Source organism: Acinonyx jubatus, chromosome D2 (assembly GCF_027475565.1).
Source record: "Acinonyx jubatus isolate Ajub_Pintada_27869175 chromosome D2, VMU_Ajub_asm_v1.0, whole genome shotgun sequence".
In the NCBI taxonomy this organism is placed as follows: Eukaryota; Metazoa; Chordata; class Mammalia; order Carnivora; family Felidae; genus Acinonyx; species Acinonyx jubatus.
Window position 1 is genome coordinate 17,561,073 of NC_069393.1, and position 11,256 is coordinate 17,572,328.

At 42.3% G+C, this 11,256-nt stretch overlaps 1 protein-coding gene across 2 annotated transcripts in view; it reads right to left on the reverse strand.

The window, feature by feature from the left end:
- The window catches only part of ZWINT (ZW10 interacting kinetochore protein), a 35,665-nt gene that overhangs the window by 7,887 nt on the left and 16,522 nt on the right, over positions 1-11,256 (reverse strand). Inside the window, exon 9 of one of the 2 annotated variants that reach the window (XM_027049841.2) lies at positions 9,435-10,281. The exons of the other annotated variant lie outside the window; for it this stretch is intronic. The gene's annotated coding sequence lies outside the window, so the exon portion shown is untranslated. Of the gene's footprint in view, positions 1-9,434; positions 10,282-11,256 lie in introns of those variants that run through there. 2 annotated transcript variants of the gene reach the window in all.

Sequence of the window (11,256 nt, forward strand, 5' to 3'; positions counted from 1 at the left end):
AAATAATCAAAAAAAAATAAAAATAAAATTAAGAGTCCAAAGAAGTCTTACCTGTCATGTCACTACAGAAAATAAATAAATAAATAAATAAATAAATAAATAAATAAATAAATAAATAAATGCCACTGGTTCACACATTTTATTTTGCATTAACATTATCTGGAGTATTTATTAAACAGAGATTCACGTGGGGCACCTGGGGGGGCTCAGTCGGTGAAGCGAACGACTCTTTGATTTTGGCTCAGGTCATGATCTCATGGCTCATGAGTTCGAGCTCTGCGTCGGGCTCTGTGCTGGCAGTGCGAGGCCTGCATGGGAATTTTTCTCTCTCTCCCTCTCTCTCTGCCTGTCCCCTGCTCATCCTCACTCTCTCTCTCAATAAATAAAATCAACATTTAGAAAAATCCCACAGACTAACAGCCTTCACTCAGTAATCGGGGGTGGGAACTCAGAGTATTCTAAGAAGTTGCCTGCGGATGCTGCTGGTCTTCAGAGGATGCTTTAACTGGCATTTGCTTAACTGTCCTTTTTTACATTTTGTGTACATTAGTCTTTTAAGAGTTAAAAAGTCACCTTGCACGAGCGAGTTATCTAATTTGCGTGTTCTACAGTTTACATAGAGTTTGAGGGCGTATCAGTCTGTGTGCTCTCTGGTCACAGACACTAATAGGTGCCGTGATACGGGCACCGGGGTTCACAGTGTGAGCGGTCGCCTGAGGAGAAAGGGGTGCAAACTGGTAAAAAGGGCCACCAAACTTAAGCCTCCAAAGCGCAGAGCAGGGCCCCAGAGGGAGTCACCTTGAAGCTGTAACAGCAGAAAAACGAACAAGGGACAAGGTGCCGCTGTGCTTCTGCCACGTTTCTGCAACTGGCGGCTCTTCTGTTCATGCCCCATGACTTCCTGAGCGGGTGCAATGTGCCCACCATCTTGCACGTGCAACAGGCCCCTTTATCCCTTATTCCCCACCCACCACCCGCAAAGGGGATCACATAGTAGAAAGCACACTCTTCTCTGTAGTCACTGGCGTTAGGGTGTGAAAGGGAAAACTGTCACCAGAGCTACAGGACCCAGAGAACAAAGGACTCCCTCTTCACAAGTACAGTAGCACATTCCTTAGGCCTTCTAGCCTCCTTCTCCCCCCTAAACATCCCTTCCAAGACCACTGCAAAGGATGCAGCGCTTCTGACATTAGATAATCTCATTATTTAAGAAACGGTGAGGGTAGAACACCACAGAGAATAGGTTGGAATAATTTGGTCAGGACTCCAAAGCTAACATGTAATGCGGCCTTTTCTATTTATCATAACATCCTAGGCAGCTGCCAAATGATCTCATATTTATTAAGTTACTCGTAACTAGCGCATGAATAAGAGACTCAAAGACAGATCCGAACGCGTAACAGCTTTGGAGTTAGGAATAGGATAGGAAGAAAGAAAAGGACGGAAGGAGGGAGGAGAGGAGGGGTGGAGGAGGGAAGGAAAGAAGGAACCAAACACGCAGACTGAGTCCTAGTTGGGCCACATGTTCTAGGCAAGCTCTTGAGAAATTACTCGAAGGTTCACAGCTCCATTCTCTGCTTTTTAAAAACACCTGGTTTTCGAGTTTGTTGTAAACCTTAAATAAGATCAATATGGATCCCATCTGGCGGCATTCTAACAAGATCAACTGTTTCGAGTTTGATGAGAGCTTACGAATATTAATATAGCAAGATACTTGGTGTATATTAAAATTTTACAGCTGAAGCCTAATTATTTGTTTGATGCCTGACCGCTCCAGGATCTTCATCACTTGTCCTGTCCTCTAATAGCAGTGTCTCTGGTACACGTCATAGATCATTTTAAAATTCCTTCTCAAACTGCTGCATCTTATCAAGTATATTTAGTCTATGTAAATTTTTTATTAGCAATTATCTGGACTAATTTCTATCTTATTTTATACATTCCTTTACTACGTATTTATTTTTCTTTTCAGGCTTCTATTGGATTGGATGTTTTTTCCCAGAGACAAAAAACTTTATTACTCACAGCACACTGAGTAGCAAAAGCATCCCGCTCCTCGGGGCCCAGTCCCACGGGGCCAACGTGGAGGGCCCTAGTGTGAGCTACACATACAGTGGGTTTGTCACATCGGAGGAGCACAGGCCACGGGAGGCCATGGGGGTCATCTTTTACAGAAGACAGCGAACAAACCCACTTTCTCCTAGAGAGGTCACTTCCTTCCTCAAGGTGGCTGGCTGCACATACAACCCTGAGAAATCACCCAGGCAGGGTGGTCGGACTGTGCATTCTTGCCATGCCCAGCAGTGATGCTCAGGCAAGGGCTGTTTGCCTGCCCCAATATCTGACCCTGCACATTCCTGGCGGAATATTGAATATTTCTTCACATGAGTATACAGCTCCATCTGTCATCCTGATCAACCTGACCAACAGAGACTCGGGCTAAAGAGATTTAATTTGTCCTGCACAGAGTATAATTATGGCTATTATCAACAGAACTTCCAGCAGCAAGATGAGGCCAACCCATGCACCGGCTTCAACCAGGCTGCCCAGTCACTTGTGAGTCCCAGGGGGACGAGTAGGTCTTATTCAGACATCCAGGATATAGTCCAAGGCAGCATTCAGGGATCAGAACAAGACTGTGGATATTTGGAGGGCAGGTCCTGACTGCTCACCCTGACTTCCTGCCAGCTGGGGGCAAGCTACTCCGGGCGCACGCGCACGGCTGTTTGCCCCGGGGCTTGGGCTTCAGCAAAAGCTCAAGTTGCTGAGCTTAGAGATGAAATTGACTGAAATGAATCGCAAGGCATCATCTAAGCCATCCCCTGCAAGTTGTAAGGTTTCAAGTCTCCAAAGTTCCAAAATAGGTGCAGGAGGCAGGTTCCATCAGGGCCGACTGATTCCTGGTGCCTCCTACTCTGCCTGCTTCCCAGGGTCCTCTCCCTCAAGTGTCTGCATCAGCTACGTCTCACGGGGGAGCCAGGACGAAGCCGGAAGGACACCCCATGGGGGCTCAGAGGGATGGGGCCAAAAGGACACCCCACTGGGGCAGAAAGGACAGAGGCAGAAGGACACCCCACAGGGGTGGCAGAAAGGCACCGGAAGGATACCCCACGGGGGCCAGAAGGTCAGAGGCGGAAGGAAACCCCCGGTGGGCGGCAGGATGGAGGCGGAAGGACACCCCACCGGGGCCGGAAGGATACCAGCCGAAGGACACGACCACACTTTCTCACACTTGGGTCTCTGGTATTTTGCCTGAATCCAACTTATGCAAATAATAGAACCGAGTATCTTGACCAAATACAATAGTTTTTAATTCACATCAGTGAACTTCACTTTCATGAAACTTTCACGAAACACCTTTGCAAAGTTCATTAACTTTCACCTAGTTTTGAACTGTTTTATCCACACTGTGATGGATTCAGCATTTATACTTCAGTTCTCTTTTCTCTATCGTTGCTGACATTAATGAGCAGAAGTGACATAACCAACGGTGCCACATGCGTGAAAACATGAGCTAAAGAACTATCTGAAAATAACAGAAGATAGTGGCATTTCACGTTTTAATAGGATAAGGAAATAAATGGCAACACCTATTATACATTTATAAAGTGTAACAACCTTCAATTATGTATAAATTACAAGCAAACAAAACAGCATATTGATCAAAAGAAATATTTGTGGCTACTATTCATGAACATTACATTTTAACATGAAAAGTAAACTATTTATAGAATTATGCTTCCTTTTAGAAGCCTCTTCAAGTATATTCTGTGTTCTATTTTCCATGCTATGATTTCCGAAAATAAAGAAGAACCTCCTTTGTGTACACAAATTTTCTTCACGGCAGTGTTAAACACACAGGCCTCAAGTCCTAAAATAACCAATAATAATTTTTTTCGGCAGTAAGCAATATTAAAGCAAACTTATTTTCTCTGGGAATTGAAGGGCCAGTTTGTGAGTTTTCTGGATGGTTCTTGCATTTGAATACCATTGAGTTCCTTCCACCTTTATGAGCCTAGTTTATTTTTCTAGTGACCCTGAAGTTGTTTGTGGTGAGTAAGTTAAGGAATTCTCTGAGCTTGCACCAATCAGTTAACAAGGCCCAGGACAAAAGCGCCCGAGAATAGATAAACAGGGCAAAAGTGCCTCAGCATAGTATAAAAGCAGAAAGCTGCTTCCACAGGACTAAAGCCTCCAGAATAGGTAAACAGATAAAACAGGGCATACCACCACAGCACGGTGAAACTTCCAGGAGCTAATTGGTGAAAGAAAGGAGCCTTGTTGACCCTGCAGTAGCACGCACCATCTGTCTTAGCCCCTAGACCAGTTAAGATGAACAGATACGCGCCTGGTGCCTGCTGTAAACAGCCATGTGCCCCGCGCCAGGATTTTGTTTTGTACTGACCCAAACCCCTAACACCGCATATCTTCGTAACCCCCTTTCCCTCACACAAGAGTTAATGTTCAGGGTTTCACTGTCTCTTTGTGCATGTCCATCATGCTTGTAAGCCTTCTGATCCTAATAAAGACAGAGCAAGGACGCTTCCTCCCGGCTCTTGTTTCCTCCTGGACATTAGCCTCCCTCACAGTTAATTCTGCACCCGATCTCTTGCTGGACAAGAGATTACTCCAGCCTCAAAGTCTGCCACAGTTGTTCACTGTTTTTTTTTCCTTCCATATTTTCTTAGTTACATTCCTTCCATATTTTCTTATATCACGGCTTTTTCTGTCATACTCTTATAACCTTATTTATCAAAGAATTTGAGCCATATTCTCCTAGGCCAGAATCAAACGATAGTTGAGGTATATCATATAGTATTATTCTCCAAAGACGCTCCCTGCCAACAATGAGCCTTTCCTCCAGGAAAATGTCCAGAGATGGGTCTATTTTACCCTCAGGGAAAAAAGTTCACAGACAACCTGTAACACTCTGTGAAAGGCTGGGGCAGGTGCATATTGATTTAAGAATCAGATTCTGTTTCCTTAGGTCCCAGTAACTTATTCCAGTGCCCTCTTCACTATTTTCATAAGGGCTGCCTGTTGACCTAATCCAAAGTGCTCCAGGTAGCTGTGTCCTGAGTAGGTGCACAGAAAACTCTTCTCACGCTCACTTATACTGTATCAAATTTTAAATTACTATCTACACTATAAAACCACAGAGTTAGATAAAACAGAACCTTTAAAGAACATTTACTTTAACATTCTCATTTTACAGATGAGATGACGGAGTCTCCAAAACACTAGTGTTGTTATTCACCAGGTTTGGAACACGAATCCATGTTTCTCGAAAGCAGAGTCACCACCCCCTGCACTAAGACATGTGCCTTCAGGGTGAAATCCAGTCTTCAATCACAGCAAGGGAACTGATACGTCCTAGTCATCAATTTCAGTGATGTAACCATATGTACGCCACATGCAAAAGAAGGAAGCTCTTACCGCATGAACAGTAAGTGCTGCTGCGGATGACTTCCAGGACAGAACACAATGTAAACAGAGTGCAACAGACAGAGGTATAAGCCAGATGGGGGACTGAGATGTTCCAGGCCCTCCTTCCCTCCCTTAAACATTAAAATACACACACACACACACACACACACACTCTACCAAGACTGAATCGTTAAGAGATAAATCTGAATAAATCTCTAATTAACAGGTTGATTGAATCAGTAATCAAAACCTCCCCACAAAGAAAAGCCCAGCCCAGTGTCTCCAATGAATTCTGCCAAACATTTAAAAAGGAATTAAGCCAATCCTTTTCAAATTCTTCCAAAACACTGAAGAGGAGGAAACACTTCTGCTACAGATTGTTTGTGTCCTCCTAGAATTCATATGTTGAAATCTTAACATCCAAAGTGATGATATTAAAAGTTGGGGTCTTTGAAAGGCGATTAAGTCATGATGATGGAGACCTCAGGAATGGGATTCTCGCCCTTATACAAGAGAACCCACAGAGCTCCCTCATCCTTCTATCATGTAAGGACCTAATGAGGTCAGGGGTATGAATGAGAAAGAGGGTCCTTGCCAGACACTGAATCTTCTGGCACCTTGATCTTGGATTCTTCAGTCTCAACAACTGTGAAAAATAAATTTCTGTTGCTTATAAGCCACCAGTTTATGGTATTTTTGTTACAGCAGCCTGAACTAAGACAACTTCCTAACTCATTCTATGCAGCTAGCATTACTCTGATATCAAAGTGAGACAAAGAAAACCAGTAACAACAAACCTACAGACAATTATTTATCATGAACATCGATGCAAGAATCTTCAACAAAATACCATCAAACCAAAATTCAAATTATATATTAAGAGAACTATTCACAAAACCAAGTAGGATTTACTCCTGGAATGCAAAAATGGTTTAACATATGAAAAGCAAACAATGACATAAACCACATTAACAGAATGGAATAAAAAAAATGATTATCTCAATTGATTAAAAAAAAAAAAAAAGCTCGACAAAATAAAACACTCCTTCATGATAAAAGCACTCAACAAACTAGAAGAAAACCCTCTAACAAAATAAAGGCCATATATGAAAAATGCATGGTAACCACCAAATTCAAAAGTAAAAATCTGAAAGTTTTTCCTCGAAGATCAGGAACAAGGCAAGGATCCCCTCTTTCTGCTTTTATTCAACATAGTAATGGAAGTCCTAGCCAGAGCAACTAGACAAGAAAAAGAAATAAGAGGCATCCAAATAAAAGAGGAAGAAATAAAATTATTTTTGTTCACAGATGACACGATCTTACAGGCAGAAAACCCTAAATATTCCACACCAAAAAAAAAAAAAAAAAAAAGAATAAACAAATTCAGTAATGTTACCAAAAACATAATAAATCCTCACGTGTATGGTAAAATATTAGACAATGGTATCATGACCATTCAATGGGAAAAGGGTCCTTTTCAACAAATGGTGTTGGAAAACCAGATACTTGTGTGCAGAAGAATGAAGTTAGACTCTTACTTATACCATATACAAACTGACTCAAAGTGGATCAAAGGCTCAATCTAAGAACTAATTAAACTCTGAAACTTTTAGAAGAAAACACAGAGGGACAGCTTCACTACATTTGATTTGGTACTGTTTTCTTGGATAGGACACCAAAATCAAGGCAACAACAAAAAATTAGGTAAGTTGGATTTTATCAAAATTAAAAACACTTAATATTAAAATACTTTTTCAAAAGGTGCATCAGGGCACCTGGGTGGCTCAGTCAGTGAAGCATCTGACTTTTGATTTCAGCGCAGATCATGATCTCATGGTTCATGAGATCGAGCCCCTCATCAGGCTCTGTGCTGTCAGCACAGATTCTCTCTCTCGCTCCCTTTCTCTCTGCTCCTACCCTGCTCTCTCTCTTAAAATAAATATACATTAAAGAAAAAATATATTTGTGCATCAATGGCTATAACAGAGCTAAAAGGTGACTCATAGAATGGGAGAACATATCTGCATATCATATATCCAATAAGAGATAGATAGAAATAGAAAATACAGAGCTCCTACAATTCAGCAGCAAAAAATCAAATGACCCGATTAAAAAACAGTCACAGGACTGAACAGACATTTCACCTAAAAAACGACCAACTAGTTAGTATATGAAAAGATGCTCGACACTGGTCACTGGTAATTGATGGGGAAGCGCACATCAAAACCATGAGATACTACTTCATACCCATTAGTGTGGCTATTATCAAAAACAACAAGAAAAGCTAGAAAGCAACACGTTTTGGTGAAGATGTAGAGTAACTGGAACCTCTGTGCATAGCTGGTGGAAACGTCAGATGGTGCACGCACTGTGGAAAACAGTACGGTAGTTTCTCCAAAAATTGAGCCTAGGATTACCTTACTATCCAGCAATTCCACTTGCGGAATTTCAGAACAAGTGAACACAGGGACTCCTATGGGTATTTGTACATACACATTCATAGCAACGTTGTTCAAAAGAGCCTAAACGTGAAGCAACCTAAGTGCCCATTGATGAATGAACAAACACACAAAATGTGATATATACATACAGGAGGAGAATGTTATTCAGACTCAACGAAGAAAAATTTGACATTGAAAATACCGTGCTAAAAGTAAGCCAGCCACAGAGGAACAAGTGTTGCAGGATTCTACTTATATTCAGTCTCATAATAACTCTAAATATATTAAGTCTCATAATAAGTCTCATAAATTCATAGAGACACAAAGTTGATGGTGGTTGTTAGGGGCTGGCTTACTGTTACTGGGTAAGGAGTTTCGGTCTGGGAACATGAAAAAGTTCTGGAGGCAGACAGTGGTGATGGTTGTACAACAGTGTGACTGCACGAAATGCCACTTAATTGTACACTTGTAGTTAGAATGGCAAATTTTGTCATGTATGCTTTTCCACCATAAAAAAATTCCAACATCTGAGACGCCTAGGTGGGTCAGTCGGTTAAGCATCCAACTCTTGATCTCAGCTCAGGACATGAAGTCACAGTTCACGAGTTCAAGCCCTGCATCAGGCTCTGCACTGACAACGTGGAGCCTGCTTGGGATTCTCTCTCTGCCCCTCCTTGACTGTCTCTCTCTCAAAATAAACATTTTTTAAAAAATTGCAAGATCTATATATTTCAAAATGTTACGTTGTAGTACGAATAAGCCTCTCTCCTTCATTTGGAGATTTCCTGCGAGACTGCACCTGCCCCAACTCGTGTGCAATTTTAAATGTATCTTGACCCGTGCCTGGCTTGAACTGAGTCCGAGCCCCTGAGAAATAAGGCTCACAAGTTATAAGAAGAATAAGGAAAGAAACAACTCTCGGGTACCTGTAATGCGAAGAGCAGTGTATTCTGCAGTAAGAATACACAAATAAGGAAGAGAGAGTGTCAGCGATAATTTCCCTAAAACATGGGGAGTGCCAGGTGGAACCGGGCTCGGGGTGCGGAAGGTCACAGGAGCAATCTTGGGGCTCTGCTCTGAGATGTGCCAAAGATTGCTGAGGTAAGAACAGCTTTTCAAAAGGTTTGTCAAAGCGTCGCAAATATATTACATATTTTTAAGATAACAATCATAAAGTTGTGATAGTTTCACTGTCTATAAAACAACTTCTAACTGCTGATAAATGTGTACTCCACTGAAGTGTTATGAAAACATCAGTGGAAACACCGGAGAGGAGAGTACCAATTAGGAACAGACACGATCAAAACATTTCATATTTAAAGTTTTCTTGCATTTCCACCGCTAACAGGTTGCCATGGCAACTCAGTCATCTGGCGCTCCTCCGAGATTAGATTAAAACACCATACTGTTCAAAGTCAACATTTTCACTTTTACTAATTATACTTTTAACAAAAAGATGACAATTATTTGAGATTCATTATTTTTTTTTAAAAGATACTGTTGCTCATAAGGAAAGTCTTGGAGACCACTGAGGTCAGGAAGAGTCTGTGACAAACAGGGGCACCTGGGTGGCTCGGTCGTTAAGCGTCCGACTTCGGCTCAGGTCATGATCTCGCGGTTTGTGGGTTCGAGCCCCGCGTGGGGCTCTGTGCTGACAGCTAGCTCAGAGCCTGGAGCCTGTCTTCAGCTTCTGTGTCTCCCTTTCTCTCTCTGTCCCTCCCGTGCTTTCTCTCAAAAATAAATAAAACATAAAAAAAATTTAAAATTTATGCTGACAAAACTCTGCTATTTTCACTAAGATAATCTAAAAGATGACAAAATCTGTATGAAAATAAATGGATAATAGTTTAAACATCTATTCGCTTTTGTCTCTTACCTTCCAACTCCTTTTTTAAAAATCTTTTTTAATGTTTATTTTTGAGAGAGAGACAGAAACAGAGAGGGGGAGGGGCAGAGAGCGAATCTCCATGCAGAGCGTGGGGCCTGTGACCCGGGAATCATGACTCGAGCAGAGATCAAGCATCAGATGCCCAACCCCCGGGGACACTCAGGTGCCCCAAGGATAGAGAGTGTTCATCCACATTCCTGCCAAGCATGTATACTTCTGTGGGGACAGAGATGCCTGGAGGAAGACAGATTTTTAATTTTTCTATAATTTTTTATTATATATAATTTCATATACTTAACCATCTAGGAAATATTAGATAGGCTTCACCTGACATTGAACAAAATGAGTGCACTCTGTTCTTAATACAAAACTTAAAATGAGCCAGGCTGTCCATTCAGCTTCCTTAGAGGTAAACTAGATTCACAGATAAAAAATAGCAGACCATGGATAGCAATCAGTCCTACGATGAAGTGAGGAAGGTTTCCCGTAGCTTCCGGGTGCCTTCACGATTTAAATAAATGACTCCTTAAGAAATAACACAAGATAAAATTAAGCTATAAAGAAAGAACAATGCCTGCCTTCAGTTTAGAATTTATGTAAATGCACGTACACTTAAAAAATATGACACTCAAGATACTTCGCCAGGAAAAACAAAACAACACTAAACAGCTTTATAACTTAAGTTTCCAAACTAAAATTAAATATTATAACCTGTCTGACCACAAAAACTGATTTTATGGATGAGTCACTTAACAAAGACATCTCCCTTATATCGCGCTCTCGTTGACTGGGAACCAAGGTCTAGAGATAGGTGAACTACAAGGCAAGGGCCACACCTTCTCCCCCGTGGGCAGAGTGACCCCCGCAGCAGCTATACAGGCTGCCGAGGAGAGGCCCTGTCTCCAGCAGCACCTGCACATCTGAGGACCACCCATGACCGGGGGAGGGACAGGACAGGGAAAAAGGAAGACAGTGGCAAAGCACCGTGAAGAAACGGGCCTCGGGCCATCTGCTTCAGGACGTCAGCAGCAGAATGGCCCTGGGCCCCTGGAGGATACCACACCAGGCCCAGAGGGAGCCCCAGGCGCCTAGCCCACAACTGCCCGGGCTCTGCCACCAGCTCCCTGTGCGCACGCGTCTGCCAGAGGAGTCAAAGGAGAAACCACGCTCCAGCTACGGAGCCACCTTCCCAAAGAAACAAGGTTCCTAATGGCCAAACCGTTGAACTGCAAGATCCACAGTCAACAGAAAACCCTACTTAAGGAAGGTGACTTGATAGTTCAGAGGCTGAAGCACAAGTGCATGTCTCCCAACACTATGAACAATCCCAGACACGTGGTGTCACAGAAAGACAGTAATCCTCCAGCAGCACAGCTCAATGGTATGGAAAACTGCAATCCGATAACAAATTCAGAACAGCAGTCATGGAGAAATTCAACAAGCTCCAAGAAAACTCAGAACAGTAATTCAGTGAACTCAGGAACAAAATTAATGAACAGA